At 36.6% G+C, this 13,012-nt stretch overlaps 1 long non-coding RNA gene across 4 annotated transcripts in view; it reads left to right on the top strand.

The window, feature by feature from the left end:
- LOC140533372 (uncharacterized) overlaps positions 1 to 3,132 on the top strand; it is an 88,608-nt gene extending 85,476 nt beyond the window's left edge. For all 4 annotated transcript variants that reach the window (XR_011976898.1, XR_011976900.1, XR_011976897.1 and 1 more), the window contains one exon: positions 2,979 to 3,132. This is a non-coding gene — a long non-coding RNA (uncharacterized lncRNA). The remainder of the gene's footprint in view (positions 1 to 2,978) is intronic.
- The last annotated feature ends 9,880 nt before the right edge of the window (positions 3,133 to 13,012 follow it).

Here is a 13,012-nt window from a genome sequence, read left to right as displayed (position 1 = left end):
CAGAAGACAGCTATCAGTGTAACAAAACTTCAACTAAATTGATGCTCATTGACCTCTTTTCTAATTCCCTCACAGCAGGAATTATGGATGATCTCTTGAGATCTGTTTCCAATTTTACTAATGAATCACTTTTCATTTATTTGTTCATTCATTCACCAAACTTATATTAGTATCTTCTATAAGAAACACTATGCAAAAACAATGTTAGAGAAACAAAAGTGATAAAGTCATGTTTCCTTAACCTAAAGACTTATGTAAATATAAGACAGATTGTAACTGCCTAAAAAGTACAAAATGCTATAGAAATTCAAAGTAGAGAGATTAGTTCCAGCTGTAAGGGATCAATGAAGATTTATAATGCCTTGTACAAAGTAAGTGTTTAATAAATGTTAAATGCAATTTAATTTATGGAGAAGGTATCATTTAAGCTAGGCCATGTGAGATGTGCAAAATTTCTTAAAGTCACTTAAGCCTTGTCCACATTTTTCCCCAACTGTAAATTGGAAATTAAAGCTTCTACTCCTTTTTTTGGCAAGAATTCAGAGTTTAAATTCGCAGCACTACAACAAACTTTAGGTAATATGTCTGGCCTACCCTTGCTACCAGATAAAATTGAATAAAGTAAATTTACATATTTATTGCCAGAAATTTTAATAGGCATTTAAGTAAATTCTAAAAGCGGTCTTGAAATCACCTGAAAACTGAATTTCAAGCTCAGGCTCAATTACTTCTACAGATCTTCCCCATAGTTGACAAATAATATTCCTAAAACATGGGGCTAACCACATCACTCTCCTACTCAAAAGTAGTCAGGATTTTATCTCTGGGATAAAATGCAAATTCTTCAAACTGAGGATACTCAAAGACCTCCACAATCTGTATCCAACTTTAAAGTCTTATTTCATACTAATTCCATCTTGAACTTTATATTCTAGACAGGTTAGATCATGAGCTGTTCCTCAAATGCCATACTCTCTATTTTCTGTCTCCATGCTTTCATAACAAATCTTTCTCCATGCTTAGCATACACTTGACCCTAATATACACTTTGTAAGAGCAAGCAAAGTGGGATTTTTGTTGTTTTCTTTTTGGAATTCAGTTTCCCAGCTCACCGAAAACATCTAAAGGATTGATCTCCTTTGAACCCTGACAGTTCACAGCTGTGCTGAGTCACCAGGTTGCATGCATGCTGATTCTGAGCCAATTGGAAGCTGAGTCTTTGTTTTATGTATATATACATATATGTGTGTGTGTATGTATGTATATATATGTGTGTGTGTGTATGTGTGTGTGTGTGTATGTATATTGGGAGGTTGATATTTTGCTTTGGGAGTTTGCTAATGAGAAGGATCTTTTGATTCCCTGGACAGGACTCTGAACAGTCATTTGTTAAGAGCCCCTGACTACTCATAGGTTTGTCCTCTCCCATCCAGTGGTATATGTAGGTGGTTGCATTATTTTGCTCAGAGAGTAAGAACCCTGTCTGTTGAATCTTTGTGCTAATTTCTCTGCTTATATTTTCTCTCTTTGTATTTTCTCCATGTTCAGGGTCTTAACCTTTCCCCTGAACTAGTGAATGACTTTTATATGTTTCATTAAAGAAGGATTGTTAACCCCTTTGAAGCAGTCTTTCCATTAGAAAAGCAGATCAAAGAACCTATGCTAGCACTCCATCCTGGGTGTGGTGCGGTGCTTGCTAATACTCACCTCAAAAAATTCTGGTCATCCTTCAAGGCATAAATCAGATGTTACTTTGTCTGTAAATATTTCTCTGACTTTCCCAGGCCCCCAAGTGGTAAATATGTAAATATATTCTCTCTCTCTGTCTCCCTCTCTCTCCCTCTCCCTCTCCCTCTCTCCCTCCCTCCCTTCCTCCCTCCCTCTCTCTTCTCTCTCTCTCTCTCTCTCTCTCTCTCTCTCTCTCTCTCTCTCTCTCTCTCTCTCTCTCTCTCCTCATTTTTTCTTATAATACATTTAATTGGAATATAATTTATTTGTAACATTTTTCTATAGTCTGTATATACCCCCTCCTTGAAGACCGGAATTGTTTCATTTGTATCTTTGTATTCCTAGAGTTATTTCAGCAGCTTGTTGAAGTAGATGTTCAATAAATACTCTATAAATTGAATTGAATTTCCTAAATCTTGTAAGGGAAAAATGACCGGAAAATTCTAGAGGCACTTTATGCCCAAGAAACCGAGAAATAGAATGTATGATGAAATTAGGGGGGAAGACGGTGAAGGCAAAAGAGAAACAGAGAAAGGGATAGAGACTGAGAGAGAATAAAACTTATGAAAGAATGAAAAGAAACTCCTTTGAGACTGAAATAAACTCTAGGGACTCACATACTTTTTTTTAAACTAATGCTTTCTTGTTCAGTAGTCTCTGCTTTTCTTTCTCTTTCTTTAAAAAATATATCATCTGTAATATTATGAATGCTGTGTTTCCAGTGAGAGTTTCAGTAAAGAGAAGAAATATTTTCCCAGTAATCCTAGATGGGAACTAGGAGCAATGGAAATAAAAAATATTCCCCTACAGTGGACATGGGGTCTCCTTATCCTGTGTGTCTCTGACATGAGGGTTACATAAATCATTGTCAGCAAAAGAAGATTGAGTAGACTAGGTATCAAGGACTTTAATACACACCCTCAAGGACGCTATGATTTAAAGTGAATTTCATTCCCAGTACTGACTGATAAACTTTAATTCAACTAAGCAAAGGAAAGTTCAGACATTTATCAAGACTTCACTGAATATCTGGTCTTATGATTCTTACTTATACTGCTTCGCTTCCTACTTTAGACAAACTAGAAATGCCTGTTCTCCTTAAAGCAATCAAACAGAGTTTCAGAGATTATCACAAAATGTTGTGACTGGAAAATTTTTTTTTAAATTCTCAGGTTTTTCTATATTTTAGTTTAAAAAGTACAGGACTTATAAATCTCAATGTATTTTCTTAAATCCATTTCTTTCCATAGAGTCACATGGTGGCATTGAAGGAAGAAGATATTTGACTTAACATGCACACATCACAAGTGGAGAAAGGAAAAAAGAGAATAAATTAAAACTGTGCTATAAATAAGGAAGATGAATGGTTAAGTACGTATAGTGCATGTTTCCTAATAATATCCAATTCGAAAAAAAAAAATAAAATCATAAATAGATTTTTTAAATAGCTTCAAAACACTTTGCCAATAATTTATACATAAGTATTTTACAAAGCATAGTATTAAAAAGTTAGCTACTTTGTCATATGGAATGAAATTATTTTGTTTCTGTATTTCTATATATCTACAATTGAAAAAACTAACATAGTTTTCACATTTAGTTTTAGTCTAAATTAGAATATCTACTGGTGCTCTGAAATAACATTCTCACTGTTTCAAGTTGTTTATGCAGCACAAAAAAATCCACTGAAAATTATTACCATCACCATTGTTATCATAACCATCATCATAAAAATATTTCAAGAACATAACTAGTTTGAGAACTAAACAAAAAATTTGAGGCTGTTCAAGTTGAGTTCCCTTTTCTCCCATTCTCATTCCATCTTGAAATCATCTCCCACTCTCTGTTCCTTTCTCCCAGAATCAAATAATGAAACAATCTTTCTCCTTGCCAAAGACAACTCCTCTGCGTATATATTTGATCCCATTCCTTCCCATCTGCTCTAGAAGACTGCATCCCCAAGAATCCCTCCACTCTCTTCAACCTCTTCCCCTCAATGAGTCCCTTCCTTACTCCTTGCAAACACACCAAATTTTCTGCAATCCTTTAAAAACCTTCACTAGACTCTTTAAGCTATCATCCCTTATCTGTCCTCCATTTCTCAGCCAAACATCTTGAAAAAGTTGCCTACAACCACTATCTCCACTTTCTCTCTTCTCACTCCTAAATTCTGTGCATTCTGGCTTGCAGTCTCTTAACTGAATGAAAACTGATCTCTCCAAAGTTGTTTTCCAAAGTCATCTTTCAGTAATGCTTGATCTTTGTGACCTTATTTGGGGACTTCTTTTGGCAAATATAATGGAGTGGTTTGCCACTTCCTTCTCCAGTTCATGAGGAAATGAGGCAAAAAGGATTAAGTAATTTGCCTAGAGTCACACAGTTATTAAGAATCTGAGGTCAAATTTGAACTCAGGAAGGTAAGTCTTCCTGACTTCTGGCCTGGCACCACCAAACTATGCCAAAGTCCCAAACTTTCCAAAGTTACCATCTACCTATTTGCTGCTTTTGACACTGTTTTACCACCTTATCCTTCTAGATACTCTCTGTTTTCTGGCTTTCATGATACAACTTGATTCTGGTTCTCTATGTCTATAACTGCTCTTTCCCAGGCTCCTTTGCTAGTTCATCATCCACATCATGCCACCTAATTGTGGCTGTTCCCCAACATTTTGTCCTGAATGCTATCCCTCTTCTTTTCTCTCTCAGGAGTTCTAAACCTTGTTGTTGCTGGTGTTGTCGCTGGCTGTTGTTGCTCTGCAACCTTTTGAAAGTCTGGTGGACTCTATGGGCCCCCTTTTCAGAATAATGTTTTAATCATTGAAGGAAGTGGTAAATTTCAGTTGAAAGTAAGTGAAAATAAAGATTCACTTTTCTTTATCCAAAATCAAGAAATCCCTTGAAATCTATCCCTGTATCTTCGTACATTTACCTCACATAAATAACTCTTGCTACATACTCTTTTGGTGATCTTATCAACTGTCATAAATTTAATTATCATCTCCATGAAGAAAACTCCCAAATCTATATTCTCAGGTTTAGTCTTTCACCTGAGTCCCACCTCACCAATTGCCTATTAGATGTTTCAAAATTTATGTCCCACTAACATCTTAAACACAATATGTCTAAAACTGAACTTATTGCCTTTCTTTTTAAGTCATCCCCTCTTCCAAACTTCCCAATTTCTTTCAAAAGCACCACCATGGCACCAGTGTCTTTGTATTATAATCGACATTATCTTTGACTCCTTACTTTCTAACCTCCCATGTCTAATTTAGGTCCCAAATCTTGCCATTTCTACCTTCACAGCATTTCTTGCATTGGACCCCTTCTCTTTTATCACACAGCTATCATCTTAGTGCAGGCCCTCATCATTTCTTACCTAAATGATTACAATAGCCTCATAATTGGTCTCCCTGTCTTAAGACTCTCACCAGTTAGGTCAGTTCTCTGTACTGCTGCACAAGTAAATTTCCAGAAGCATAGATCCAAATATGTCACTCCCCTACTCAATCAACTGCAGTGTCATCTTATTGATTCTTGAATGAAATGTAACAGTATGTAATAATTATCTAAGTCTGCCAGAGTATATACTGCATTTAATGTACTTGTTAATCCACTGTATTTTCCTTAATGTGCTCTACATACAACAGGCACTTAAAAAGTATTTGTTATATAAGTTTATGAATGAATGACATCCATGCCCACATCTAAAACATATAATCAATAAAATAAGAATATTATAGTAATCAACATGCATTTACTAAGCATGTACTTTTTCCCCAGGCACTGTACTAGACCCTGGTATTCAGAAACAAAACACAACAGTCCCTGCTTTCAAGGAGTTTATATTTTATCAAGGGAGTTAACATTTACCATATCAGTATAAACAATATAAAATATATGTACAATATATGCTGCATAATTACCAAATAAATATACAGTTGTTATCTATGATACGGTGAAAGAGGGCACTGGTAGTTGGGGAATTAAGAAAAACATCTCGTGGTAGGTGGTGCTTAATGATCAGTGGTAAAACAATTTTCATTGTCTAAACAAGTTACCTGCACAAGACTTTATTGATAAAAAGTACTGCAGATTCTTTGAAGTTCATCTCTTAGTGATATCAGCAAGAAATCAAGGTATGTGTTTTTAAAAGGAAGACTGAAGCAAAAGATAACAGAAAATATAATGGTCACTGGTCACAAGAAATAAACTACTAGTTTTTTTAAATCTTCAAGCACTCCAAAATAAGGGAGGAAAAGGATGTAGTTCTAGAAAATATGTTAAATAAATATGCATGGTAAAAATAAAAAGAAATTTTAAAAGATCTACAAAACAGTTGGGATGATCCCAATTTTTTCTAGCACAAATTTTTTCTAGCACAATTCTTATGCATGTTTATAGTCTCATTATGCATGTTTATAGTCCACTTCAGACAATTTATGGTCCTTATCAACACTGATCTGACAAAACCCACCACAGCCATGAGCATATGCATCAGTCCTGCAAGGGAATTTTATAAAACACATTCTGCAAATCTGAAATTGAAAGCAAAAACTAACCATATTATTTTAACAAGTTGTCAAGATGTATAGTCTTATCAGGAGGGACACTGTGCTGGTATTTGGAAAAGCAGATAAAACTTAGAATTCCCCAAATAATTTACAGTTCACAAAATCAGTTACATTGTAGGGACATCAAAGTCTCACAAAGCATGTGATTAAGGGAATATTTGATGCGTATAGGAAAAGAACATTTTCTAATTTTGGAACTATGTGTTAGATTGTGCTGATCTTTATACTGTCGGTATTATGAAAAAGTTACCATTGTTCTTGTTTCTATTTAAGAAATGAAAAGACCAAACTAACAATAAGAATCACATGGTATCAAAACTCCTGATCTTAGGATTTCAGATTTAGAGCTGGAAGGGACCTTACAATCTTAAAATAAAGATAACGTTTATCAACCCCTTAATAATTAATATACCTATTTGATGAAAAAATCCATATTAAATTATGCAGTCACTCAAATTCAACTCAAGGTGACTAAAAGGATGGAGATAGGATAAAGTGAACTGAGACAAACTGTAGAGGGCCAGTACTGATGGAGTCTGGAATGTGAGGCACTTGAGACTTGTATGAGTGTAAAGGTAGACATTCTTAGGATTGGTACACCATCCCACTCCTTTAGCAAGGATGAAATCGTCCTGACCCTGACTGCACCCAGAGGTTGTCACGCAGAAGAAACTAAGATATGGAAGTAAAAGATGTAAACTAAAGAGGTTCTCATGGGAATAACCTTGCTTGCTTGCTTGCTTAAGAGAATATGTAAATTTTGACCCTCAGATCAATAAACCAGTCACGTACAGATTGTACAGGCTCGCCTAGCCCTCGCTGCTCTTATCTCTTTCTTTTCTATCACCACCGCACCTCTGATCCACCAGTTGCTGGCAACAAGCATTCTAAAAGTTCTCAGAAAATTAGGCTCCTTAATGTGGTCTTTATTTGGTAGAAAAGCTTTGAGGAAATTTACTACTCCATTTTGACATCTCAAGTGTTTCAGTGCCACGGTTTCACCAACACTGGGGACAGTCACAAAATCAAATAAGATCTTTTCTCCAAAGCCTTCCTGATAGTTCAAGAGTAGCAGAGTTTGACAAGTTCCCCATAAACTGCAAATACTCTCTTATAAGAAGCAGAATAATCACTAAGGTATTTTCCAACTCTAAAGTTCTATGACTAAAAATTCTCATTTTATCATAATTATTAGCTCAGGAAATAGGCTCACCTAATTTAGAATTTACTTTTTTAGTTAATAAGCTTTTTTTCCCCTTTTTAAAAGTTCAAAATTATAGAAATATAGAGTGAAGAACAGAAAGAGGAAAAAGGGAATTTTCCTTCTTAATGTCTTCAGTGGCTATGTAAGAGTACTGAATGCATAATGAGGAGCTTAAATGTATTCCAAAAGTATTCTCCTTACTAAGGTCATAGTCAGTGCCAATTTAAAAATAGATAGCTCTGAGGATAAAGTAGGTCTATGCAGACAGAGAAGCCCTTCTGGGCACACAGAATGTTATTATCTTTTGCTGGCCTACAACATGATTTTTGTATGTGGCAAAACCATACTTTTTTTTTTATTACAGTTGCCCTAGTTCTTTTAACATCAGTTATTGTGCAGTCTCCAAATGTCACTAATTTATCCCTTAAACATATAAAATGTTACATGACACATGAAATATACTCACCAGATGTTCTCTATTTGCTTTAAGACATATATTGTAACTCATCAAATCACTAAAATTTGTACCACCTAGATTTCTCATTGTTTTAAATTTTAAGATTATATATCATCTCTTCCATCTACAAATATCCTTTTCTTGTGTCTGCTTTTGGCTTAGAATAGCCTTAGAAAGAAATCAGAGTTGAGTATATTAGCATGTGGGCTCCAGCTCACTTTCACAAAGCCAAGCAGGCAACATCTGCCTCTCAGGATTTTAAGATACCCTGGGGAAGAGGGGGATATTTCTATTCTAATGCCATCAGTCTCAGCCTACACTGGCCATGTTCTCCTCTACGATAGGACCAATATCTAGCAGTATTCCTCTCTCCTCCACATCTTTACCCTCATAGGTTTTTCCCAAAAGGCAACAAACTTAGGGCTTGATTGACCTAGGAATGGGGCAAGGCTTAAGCTATGGCTTCTTTAATGCAGCTTCCTGGTAGCTTTCAGATGTGCAGATGTAGCTTCCTGATCACCTAGAGGCATAAAAAGTTTTGCCCACATAGGATCAATGCCCTTCAGACTTGTGTATGTCTGAACACCATACAAGTCATCACACTTTATCCTGATGACCAGATATATTTCCATATGTAGACAAAGAAGGGTTGTGTCTACCCAAACTAAGTGCTAGTTTGTATCCTTGCTATATTAGGATTAAGTAAGCCTCCTTTTATATATTGCTCAATGACTTAAGAGTGATTCATTTCTTCCTAACGCTGAATGTGAGCTAACAGATTGCCAATATCAGGTCAGAACCTAACATGCTCACTATTATGTAACTTACTAGTGTCCCAGTTCCATTTAACCACTTAACAGCAATTAGCTTTTTCAAAGGAATTTTTATAGCAACACCAAAAGTACAAATGTTTCTTCCTCCAACATCTCAGGGACAATCTCTTCCCTCTTCTATTTTGGTTTACAGGAAGAATGAACCCAAACTTATCTCACTTCCAATATACCACTGGTCCCATCGAGTTCACATCCAGACGTAGCACAAATACTGGATGAGTTCATACCATAATTACTACTGAGCAATCCCCAAGAATCACTCTTGGTCACTTCTTACTTCACTAGACACCAGTGCTGAACTGGCTATAAACTTCAGTTCTGGGAGGCCATATGCACCCTCTCTAGACATTTCAAAATTTGCAAGTTTGGAGGCTCCAAAATTCACCTAGAATAGACAAGAAAAAAGTAGAGGTCAAAGACCAAGGCCTATTTCTTTGAACTGAATAGCCTTGACAGAGAAAAGGCCCCAAGGCCTCTTCCCTTACAACACTATCTTTCACCAGATGTCTTCAGCAAACAATCAGAATATAGACAAAGACAATGAGGAAGAAGAGTAAGCCAAGGCTGACTAAAACCTTTTTGAAAATGCCCTAAGTTCTAGCTATGAAGTTAATCAAAAAGAGACTTGTAAACACAGTTAGCAGGCATGAACAAGTTGCAGAATATCTATTATGCTCTAGTCTCTCCAATGCACTGACCAAAAATAGCACTTTACACATGTATAAGAGCCCCTTGCATAAACACCGACTGCAAATTGACAACATAGCACCTAAAGTCATTATCTTAGATTTCTGTGAGAAGAGGATTAAGAATAAAGTTCAATCCATCTCACAGAGTCAGATTAGTTTACCTAGCAAAGAAAGTCCTCAGTTTTTATCTGTATCTGCTGAGGATGAGTTGGAATGCTTTTCCAATGGAATCTCTATCTCCCATAGTATCTGGGACCATCTCTAGTCATCTTGATGTGTATCTTGCCAGTCACTACAGCCAGATGGCTTCAAAGAGCAGAGTGAGGCTGGTGACTTTGCACAGCCCTGCCTCACTTAAATCCAATTCACTTGCAAGTCACGACATCACCCTTCTGATGGCACTGGTCCTCTTTGAGAATGAAGGAAAAAGAACAACAATCTCTATAAACCCACGAAAGTTCAAAACAGAAGCAAAATCTAAATGATGAAGTTACAGCCATATTCAATTCTACTTCAAATAGAAACTGCCAGAAAAATTTTCAGGAAAAGAAAAATTGTTAAGAAATCAAGAAAGCAATCTGAAGGTCAGCACAGAGTAAATTTCCAAAGAAAGATAATGACAAAAGCAAAACCTAAAAAAAAAGAGATTAATGTTGCCATGGTATCCTTTAATGATGCTCTGGATTTGGAAAACTAATACAGCTATGAAGAAGAGATATTTCAGAAACTGAGGTTGATGGCAATGGGGGAGATGGAAGATCTCTAGAAATAAAAAAAAATTTCCCAATTTCAATATCCACCCATTATACCAGTGAATATGGAGGTGACTTTAGTTTATCAAAGGCAATTCTAGTGGAACACAAGCTCTGATACTTTGTCTATACAATAATAAATTATGTTAGGCACCATTTTTTCCCTTAAAAGTGATATTTTTGACCATAAGACTGAAACAGATTGTTAATTAAATAAAAAATACTCCACATACATATTCTTTAAATAGCTAAAACTGAACTCACAATCTTGGGTTGCAAAAACTATCCATAACCTAAACTTCACTATTCATGGTACCTCCATTGTTCCAGTCACCCAGGCCCAAAACTTGGCAATATCTTTGCCCCTCTCTGAAGACACAGCAGCAAAAAATACTGGATTTGTCATCAAAGGATTTGAATGTTCTACCATTCAACTACCTGTGTGATCTTCTACAAACCATTTATCTTCACCTTAAGTCTCAGTTTCCTGACCTACAAAATTAAGGGATTTGGTTAAATAATGCATGGGATTCCTGTCAGTGCTAGGTAAGATGATTTTATGGCACAAGAAATAGAGCCTCTTGATGTTCCATAGTAGAAGTCTAAGAAATTTGACTACTACTCAGATCACTCATTGGGGAAGACCAGCTTGCAAATTCTCTGATGTCCATTCTTACTGCCAATCAGTGAGTTCAGGATTACCTGTTTCGTATGCTTTTAGGGTAGTCTAACAATTAATTGGTCTCAATATTTTTTCATTTTCTCCATATCCCAATTCATCATTTACACAAACCCCAAAATAATTTTTCTAATGTTCTATCTCATCAAAATAATTTTCCTAATATTCAAATCTTATCACACTCTTTCATTATCTATCAAATTAAACACAAACTCTTTAACCCTGACATTTAAGGTCTTCAGTTGGTGAGAGAAACTCCCTCTACCAATAATGGTTTGCAAGGTACAGTTGTAGAGGATTATCTAGAGCAAAAGCATCAAACACTAGAACACATGTAGTTTTCAAAGTCAATATGCAGCTTCAAGGAATAGTTATGTTTAGTGGTGCCAAGTTTCCTCAACTAGTAAACTCTGAGGTGTCAGTTGAACTTGGCTCTAAGGTCTGATCTCTATACATTGTCAATCTGCCTTTCTGGACAAATTCACACTAAAAAAAAAAGGACAAATATTAAGGACATATTATTCAGAGTGAATTTATTTTCCTGGCCTAAAACTCAAATGTTGAATCTCTATGCAAATGAAACAATCTGATGAGAAGGAACTGACTGCAGCAAGGATTCCCTCACCCACTAGATCTGCAGTATGGATTTAATAGGGAATGAGGAAACCTTCACAAGAAAGTAGCCCAGTAGTTGTGAGTACTGTCCCATTTCCAACTCAGACATTTACTTATATTCATTAATCACAACTATAACTCACACTTATGTAACACAATAAGGCTTACAAAGCACTTTACTCACCACAATCCTAAAAGTATAAAAATCAGTGTCTCCACTGTCCAAATCAGGAAACTGAGGCTCAGAGAGTTTCAATGACCTGCCAAGGGCCATGCTGGTAGAAACTGTTGGTGCCAGAACTAAAACACAAGCCCCCACTCTTCTGATTCCCCAAGATCATATAGATTCTACCTCTCCTAAATAAAATATGGCACCCACAACACATGCTAGTGTACAATTGCATACAAACATCAGTAAGAGGCCAGGATGAATCACAGTAACAGCTTAGCACTTATTTTTTAAATTGTAAAATTTTGTTTAGAATATAGACAGTATTCACTTTGTGCAAATTTGCATCAGGCAAAATTTGACTCTGCTTAAAGAATTCTGAAAGAAACCTGCAATCCAAAGGAAAAAAACCTGTTAATTTCCCTCTATAGTACAATGTTTTCTCTCTGCTCTTGTTCTGCCCCCTCAGTGTTACCCAGCATCCACCCTGCCGCCAACAAGAGAAACAAAAAATCTGAAAAGAATCCCTCCAAGTGAAAACAAAAGAATGGAGGAACAGAGACCACCATTGCAACTCCTGGTACACTCTCCTCCATGTGTCTCCTTTATCCTCTCTGCTTGGGTACCACGTGTCTGTTCCAGGACCTGGTGTTGCCTGGTCCTCTTCTTATCTTTGTCTGTTGCTGTCCCCACCCACATGCGTTCCCCCTCCTGCTCTTGCTGCTTTGTCTCTGTCCCACATATGTCCTGGAACTATTTTCTCCTTCTCGTCTTCACAAACGGGGCCCTCTTCAGACACATCCTGTCCCTTCACATTACTTAAAAGGTCTGTGGAAAGGGCCACTTACCTAAAGCAAAAACTATCTATATCTTATAATACTATACAGTCAAATATAATTCAAGAGAAGGGAATGGTTTGTTTACTGTTTCTGGTTCCTTTGTTTTGAAAGTGATAAAATAATTCAGCACATCTACCTCCTTACTTGGTTACTGGATACAAACAAAGACTGAGTATATCTGCTGGGGATGGAAGCTCAATTCCATGTGGACAGTCTCAGGCGGGTAAAGGTGGGAACTTCTAAATCTTAGAGTTCTCATGAGGCCCCCCATAAAACACCAGGGAATCGAGGAGTGAGACCAAGCAATCTCGTGTATTTCCGCCTCTTCCCGTGAGAAACGTGATGGGAGGAGCATCCCCCTTGAGACTGTCCCAGATCTGGGCACACCTATTGTTATCTAACAGGCACAGTATTCAGATGCAAACTATGCGGCCAGAGAGCTTAATTAGGATCAGGAAAGCCTGAAGGCGCTC

Source organism: Notamacropus eugenii, chromosome 3, assembly GCF_028372415.1.
Source record: "Notamacropus eugenii isolate mMacEug1 chromosome 3, mMacEug1.pri_v2, whole genome shotgun sequence".
Lineage (NCBI taxonomy): Eukaryota > Metazoa > Chordata > Mammalia > Diprotodontia > Macropodidae > Notamacropus > Notamacropus eugenii.
Note: the sequence above shows the minus strand (reverse complement) of the source record. Positions and strands in the feature narration are given on the sequence as shown.